Source organism: Helicoverpa armigera, chromosome 8 (assembly GCF_030705265.1).
Source record: "Helicoverpa armigera isolate CAAS_96S chromosome 8, ASM3070526v1, whole genome shotgun sequence".
In the NCBI taxonomy this organism is placed as follows: Eukaryota; Metazoa; Arthropoda; class Insecta; order Lepidoptera; family Noctuidae; genus Helicoverpa; species Helicoverpa armigera.
The window spans coordinates 3146720-3155014 of record NC_087127.1 but is presented as its reverse complement, the minus strand read 5'-3'; positions in this window follow the sequence as shown (position 1 = coordinate 3155014).

Below are 8295 nucleotides of genomic sequence, written 5' to 3'. Positions count from 1 at the left end.
GACTATTGATATCATCAGCTAAACACTCTAATTTTATTGAACCTCGTCAAATTGTGAAAATAAACTTTCCATCTTACCCAAACGTAGTTGCAATTCGCACACCTGTGACGCATCCAATGACTCATCTAACTCGTTGACATAGTTGGTAAATGCTGTCAACCGACCCTTGCAACTCGCGCGTTTTCTGACTGACTCCTTGTTGGTCATTTTGGAGACCGGTATTAATTACACTGTAATGTTAAATAAGTTAATACCAATTCGTAATGTCTCACAAACTTAGAAATAAGACTTGCAAATAATAATAAGGGAATACAACAAGTTAAAGTATACAAATAAGAGTACCTACCTAATAGACTGTCTGATACTAACTTACATTAGTGAAAACTTAACAGAAAACCTAAAATAACCCTTAAAGATGTATTACAATAATCACTATGTTCATAACACACCTAGTTTCTGCTTAGTTTAGCACTGAAGATAGTTAACTGCAGATAAATTAATTATCTGGTTACAACAGCCTAAATAAATAAATAGGTAGTACTAACCTTAACAATTTTCACTTAGCCGAAATACCTATTACCTTACCTATATATTTAGAGCCCTAAAGGTACCCAGTACCTTTGCCTACAATGAATAGGATTATCAATGAACACCACTGTATGCATATCCACGTCCAGTTTCTCCAAATTATAGATTTCCACGTAGGCCGTTATTAGTTCTTCTTATTTTATCCGATCGCAGGGACCAATGAATAGGACTGTATGTTAAATTAATAAAAAATGCTTCGTGAAAATTTATAAAGAGTTGTATTCCGCAAGACTTATTTTTGACAGCGAAAATTTAAAAAAAGGTGAAACAAAACACAGACACAAAGAGGTTTCTAGTTTACAGGTATTAGTGTTTTACATTAAAAAAGGTTTCACGTCCTGGGTATCCCGAACACTAGGACATATTGTTACTGAGGATTTAAAGGATGATTTGGATATGGAAAGGGAGCGAAGGGCGTTGGCTGTTAGGGGAAATATGGTGGCAAGAAGGTTTGCTGGTTGCTTGTCAAAATAACGCTTGTCAAAATAACGCTTTTTAAAGCTTACTGCCAGACCTTCTACACCAGCAGCCTCTGGGCCAATCATACCCAAAAGGCTGACAATACCTTGCACATCCAATATAATAATGCTTTTAGGGCGATGTTGAGACTGCCACCATACTGTAGTGCATCGGGCATGTTCGCGGATGCACAAACGGACGACTACTTCGCTATTATGCGTAAGAAAGTTGCGTCGCTAGTACACAGAGTCAGGGGAAGTACCAACAGCATCCTTAAAGTATTCGCGGATAGACTGGATGGGCCTGCACTGGATAGGTTTGTCAAGCTGCATGTTTTACATGCAACTTGAGAACCCTTCCAGTGAATCAGGCGGTGTATCTTTTTTTTCTATTACATATTATGTTTCTAGATTGTAATTATCTAACATAGGTTAAGTTGTTTTTTTGTTAGTAACATTTTATGGGCCTTGGTGTCTGAATATAAAAGATTTTTATTTTTTATTATTTAATATCGTGATCACGGATATACACTCAGCGGCACGGAATTTGGCCCAAACAAACACAAGTAGATATCAGCTCAGATAGCTGTTGTGAATTCTAATTTCATATGACATATTGTCAGTCCTTTCGTAATTGTTAATTAAAATACAGAAAAATGTGTGTCTGTTTAACTTTTATAACACTAGAAACAGATTCCGTTGTTGGCACACAAAGCAGAAAGTTAAGTTTAAATGCAGATAGAAATTGCCGAAGTACTAAGCACGTTCCAAAAAAAAATAATGATTATGATCGTTTTTTGTTTCTCTTTTTTTCACAATTTGATCTGAAAATTACCCTTACTGCAGCTCAAGTTGCTCAAGTAGTGTTGCTAAGACGTCAAGGGCGTACGCAGCGGAAGATGGTTGAAACTTTAAGTGCACCGCGTACAAGTTAAAGATATGCATAGAAAATGTATGACCAGACTGGCCTTTACACAAGAAGACCAGAAAGTGGCGGTGTAAGGTGTTCGTCGGCGCACGAGGACCGATTTATCGTACCTGCAATAATGAAAAATCGGTTTCTCACTGCGTTAGAGACACGCCAGCCTTTGCAAACAGCAAGAGAAGTCAACGTCCGTAAGTGCACAATAAGAAGAAGGATGGAGGAACAGGATCTGCGTGCTCGGAGACCAACTCGAGGCCCGGAACTTCTCTCGCACCATCGCAAAGCCAGACTTAGGTTTGCAAAAGAACATGCAAATTGGACGCGTGACCAATGGAGTAAAATTTTAAGGACCGATTAATGCAGAGTCATCTTAAAAGCTCCAGACGGCCGTGAACGTGAATGGAGAAAGCGCGGAGAATGGTTTCTTCCCACCACTACCAAGCAAACAGTTGGTTTTCATGGTGGGTCCATCTTGGTTTGGCGAGGCATAAGTTTAGAAGCCCGTACTGAATTATTGGTTGTCGAAAGCCGTCTGGCAACAGTGCCGAATATTGAAGAGATCCTTCAAAATCATGTTTTACCCTGTCAGGGAAGGATAGGAAGTGAAGAATTCCGTATAATGCAGGACAATGCTCGACCTCACACAGCTCTTTGCGTAACCGATTACTTGTTCGAGGTCGGTATTCAAAAATTGGATTGGCCTGCAATAAACCCATCCATGAATCCTGTAGAACATGTCTGGAATATGCTTAAAAGACAGGTCCAAGCAAGTTGTAACCCACCACAGACTCTCATTGAACTGAAAACCGCGCTGGTAGCTACCTGGGAGGAGATCTCCCAGGTGGAGGTAAAAAACATCATACAGAGCATGCCAGATCGTATGCAGGCAGTCATCAGATCAAGAGGAAGAAACACCCATTATTAAAATTCGATAAGTTTCTGTTTTGGTTAAAAAAATTGAATTTTAAGTTTATGGTGATTATTGCGGTAAAGGAGTCTGTTTTTTAACTTAATGAAACTTAATGAAAATCCTCACAATTCTGTTGTTTGTTAGTCATTTTCTTTTGGAAAATGAGTAAATTAAACAATTTTAAAATAAAAATTCTGATTTTTCATATAACTAATGGTTATAAGGCCCAAATGTGCTTGGGCCAAATTCCGTGCCGCTGAGTGTATTTTGGTATTTTTTCAATACCGGTATTAAAATACAAATTTCAAAATACAAAATTCAATACCGGACGTGCCAATACGGTGATTACGGTATTACAATCTTTTTATAATTGCTGATATGATTGGCCGCTTTTTAGGGTTCCATACTTGATACTGTTCACGCACACAAGGCGTGATTCATAGCTGGCGCACCAGGGCCCGACAGAGGGCGTCGCGTCACCGAGGCGGGGGGGACGGCTGCCAGCAGCAGCGGCCCGCACCGCGCCGCTGCACTCCATCACCGGACACAGCCGTCGACGCGCGCGCATATTTATCTTAGTTTTTCCAACATATTGTACTGTCCAGTGAACCAATATATAATGTATTAAGTGTTACAGTCCACTTTTCATTTAGTACCTTTAGTTAGGTCCCCTACAACCAACAACCCTACAACCCCTACACCAAAGGGTAAAACGGGACCCTATTGTTTTCGCTCCTCTGTCCGTCCGTCCGTCCGTCCGTCTGTCACCAGGCTGTATCTCATGAATCATAATAGCTAGAGAGTTGAAATTTTCACAGATGATGTATTTCTGTTGCCGCTATAACAACAAATACTGAAAACTAGAAAAAAATAAATAGTTGGGGGCTCCCATACAACAAACATGATTTTTTGCTAATTTTTGCTCTATATCCATAAATATATATAGAATACTAGTTGTTGCCCGCGACTTCGTCTGCGTGGGCAATATATAATTTTATATAGCCTATGGAATGTTACTATCACAAAGGATCACCAAAGTAAAGAAAGTTCTCGCGCACGTAGCCACAAAGATAGAAGGATGCACTCATAGATATCGTAACTCGTAACCATCGAGCTTAGAATTTATGTCAATGCTCGTAACACGTGCTGTCGAATATTAGTTGGTTGTCAAATCTAATGTCAAATATTATGATTGCGTTCAGAAATTTAACTTAAGATTTATAATTTAATTTCTGACAAAACTTAAGATTTTTCTTTCGATTTCTATATATATAGTCTTATTAAAAAAATAATCGGACAGATTAACAACTGAAGTTAGTTAAAATTGAGTTTCTCGAAGCCGACCACTATTTATGTACTATGTATTTTGAGACTATGCAATTTTGTCGCGTTTGTTGAGTTTCAGAACGCGATATTAGATCCTCCAACGCGCACGCGAATTTGAGCTTTAAAATTACAAATTGACTCTCTATTTTATTTAGAAAATGTTTGTATGGGAAATAGAAAAATGCTGTTTTGAAGATTTTCCCGGCAATTATTAGAATTTTTCTCACCTTTTAAACCTTCCCTGGACCTCTACAAACATTTTAAAACCAGCTCAATCGGCCCAGCTGTTCTCGAGTTTTAGCGAGACTAACGAACAGCAATTCATATTTATATATATAGAGATTACTTTGGATGGTACGGAACCCTTCGTGCGCGAGTAAGACTCGAACTTGGCCGGTTTTTGAAACTAAAGGATTGTGTTTTAAAAGTTTTAATCGATCTAAAATTAAACTCCGATTTCGAATTAGACGAATTCGATTTGAGAATATTAAAAAATATTTGCAACAGCCTTTCTGTAGTCAAAGCAACTGTATTAGTAATTTGTAAACGGGATGCTAATTTACTAAAAGCGGATATTGCGCTAAAATTAATGTTGACGAAGTTAGATGGTCAAGCTAATGACTTAAGCCAAAATCTTGCAAAAGCACTTCGAAGACGCATAAAGGAGCGACGACTTCTTATATCTGGAGTATTGCAATATTTGCATGACCCTGAAACTTTTATCAGATGAAATATTAGATATTATAGTTAATCTACTTACACGTTTAAAATATAATAATAACATAACAAGACAGTCTCAAAGAGACAGTGAGAATATGGCTGATATGACGATAGAATAACCTTCTTCTTCTTCTTCAAATTGTGAAAATGAAGACACGTCCATACAAAAGCAATTAGAAAGGGAGATTTCTAAATTGCCTAAAAGTAAGGACGCTGCCTCGGCTGTAACCACAAGCACTGATTTTAGATCAATTAAGAGTAGAAATGTGTGTCTTTGAAACTGCTGGGGGTGGACGTGAGATATTTCTATCGGCGGCATTCAAATATTTACTGTCTGTTGTGTGTGTCAGACTTACTGGCTTCTGACTACCTACCCATAACGTCTGCCAAAGATGTTCAATGACAGCCGGGACCTACAGTTTAACGTGCCATCCGAAACACAGTCATTAGTGTCTAAGATATACATACAAACTTAGAAAAGTTGCATTGGTACTTGCCTGACCTGTACGTCGATTCTATAAAATTCTCACATTTCACTTCGACATCACTCTCACTTCGCAGTCGGTTCAAAACGTTCTAAAGGTAGAATTCCATGGGTCGCGACTGTCGCAGCCGCGCGCGGCCTACGACAGTCGTCGGCCGACGAATTTCGTAAGCCGCGCGCGGCATTGTCTTGAAATTAGTAGATTTTGTCCGTCCGTTCCTTATAGTCGAAGTGCTAATTGATATCCTTGAAGAAGAGGAGGATGACGTGCTGCTGTGGCTGTATTATGAAAATAGATTACCAATCGACCCTATCTTTAAAAAGTAGGTATGAAGAAGTATACTACCATATACTGATTCAAAAGCATTTGTATTGTAATGAAAACAAAAGGAAGTTTTGCCGACTAAGTAAAAAACAATTTAATTCTGATTTTACTAAAATTCTATAGATGTCATTAAGCGCTAGACCATGTTGAGAAGCGTACGGCCGCGAACGGCTCACGAAATTCGTCGGCCGCGCGCGACTGTCTCGGCCCTCGGCAGCGGTGCCATACATTTTCATAGGTCTATTGTCGCTAATCAGAATAAAAGGGGGGTCCTTTTATTCTGATTTCATCATAGTTTTGTTTTTTTTTTGTTGGGTAGTTTACGTTACCGACTGGTAACGGTGTTCATCCATAGACTATCTGTTATTTCTGTGAGTTGTCAAGAAAAACACTCGTAAAAGTAAATATTTTGTTGCTGTTTCGGATCGTTATAAAGAGAAAACTAATGAAAGGTATGTGTATTTTCTATTATTAATTATTGATTGTAAAAATCTCCAGTTACGATTATAGTTAGTCGATGCAATCCACACCTATAATATACCTCTAGAAGAAAGTACTACAGCAATAGTTAATGGGCCCCACGTTTTTTTTTGTCTAATATGACCGGGACCACCTACGTAGGTTGAGGTAAGTAACTATTTTTTATTTTCTAGTTTTCAGTGCACATATGATAAAACCGTTTAAATTAAAAGTTTTTTTACCGATTTTTCTTTTATAAACTAAGTCAAAAGTGTCCAATGCTCCCTATGGTAGGGAGGCTTGGACATACCATGTGGGAGGCTAGGGCATCCATAAATCACTTTATATCCATAGGTAATTTGTAAATTTTTGTTCTTCTTCGTCAGTGAAAATTTGTGAGGTTATAAATCTGCGCGAAAAATCCTTTATAGAATCTTGTTTCAGGTACCGTTGCCAACTTGATCTAGGGAGTCCATATTTATCAGCTGCTATTTTTATTTTTGAACCTTTTGATACCTCTTGTATTGCTCGTTATATTAAATCTTTAGGAATTTCCCGTCGCAAACCATTCTTTTGAATTTAAACTGCATCTTTCTGTAATTGACAATAGTTAAAAATCCTCAACTGAACATAATAGGCGTTGGGCATGCCCAAACCACCCGCAAGTCTAGATGCCCATTTCTCCCTCTGTATACATTTTCGATGTAAGTTACCAGTATTTTTTAGAGGATGTTAATGTGATCCCTCTTGACATATTGCTTATGTATTGTTTCTTGAGTAGGTGCTTGAACGGTTTTTATTTTTCGAATGGAGTAAGGTTTCTTTTTATAATGTATGGTACTGAATGGTTTAGAATCTACGTATTTAGGCTTGGATTTCAGTTTAATTTATAGATTAGTAAATAAACAATAGATTAATAGTACACATAAGACAAAACCGTTAAACTTAAAGTTTTCTTACCTATTTTGTATTTTCTAGTTTTTAGTATTTAATGAAAATGCCTACCGAATATTCCTCATTCTATCCAATTCATTTAGTGCATCATTATTACACGGTCTCTTACCTGATAATTAATTGCAATCTAATAAAAAAAGTCTATTTTTTTTAAGGACGCCAAAAATCATCTAGGGGTCACTCCCTGGGTCAGCAGCGGTAAGGGAATGCCAGACTCTTACTTACTAAATAAGTATGTTTCGTCGTAGGCCTTTTATGTACCAGGGCCACGGTAACTCTTTCAAACAATCCAGCCCAGGCAGGCCTTGGCCCTGTTGGGCCCCGCTGGGGTTACTGACAGTATTCTACTTGTGTAGCCCTTTCATTTGATACCCATATTGAGTGGGTTGTGCCATTTTGTGCCGGCGGCCATATTGGATTTACAATGATATTGATATTACTATATTGTATTGTCATCGGAATTAAAGGTGTATACAAAATTTCAGATCAATCGGTTGACAGGAAGAGGGTGAGGGATGAGCTAAATAAAACCGTTTAAATATCTCGTAATGTTGAAACTGATTGTAATTTTTAGGAAAGCTCTTTGGTTATATCTAGCCAAACATAAGAAACCGCAATAAAAGTTGATTATCGATAAAATCTGATTTTTTATGCAATAAATAGTGAAAAAGTGTCCATCCCTCCCCTACCTCCCCTAAAGTATGAAATGACTTTTCGAATCGAAGTGAAATGCGAGTTGTTGTTCGAATTTTATAGAATCGCAGTACTGGAATCGAACCCGCGCCCTCATACTCGAGCGTTCGTTTATAAATCCTAGTCCTATAAAATCAATCAATACCAAATTGTTTTGCTATTAAAAGAGCCCTAATTGAAGTTCTTATGAACCTTATAAGAATCCCTCAGAAGGGATGTCAGTCAAGCCCTAGATATTTTTTTTTTAATTTTGTAAACTTGATTTCAATACCGTGATCACGGTATTAAAATTTCTAATACCGGTATTGATACCGGTATTTAAAAAATCCGATATTTGAAAGCCCTAGGGAGGAAAGCGATGAAGAACAATTTGTCGTTGTAGTTTATTTGTTAGCAGAAGAGGAAGATTTGGAAAAAAAGCCAACAAAAGAAAACATAGGTAGTATCTGTACG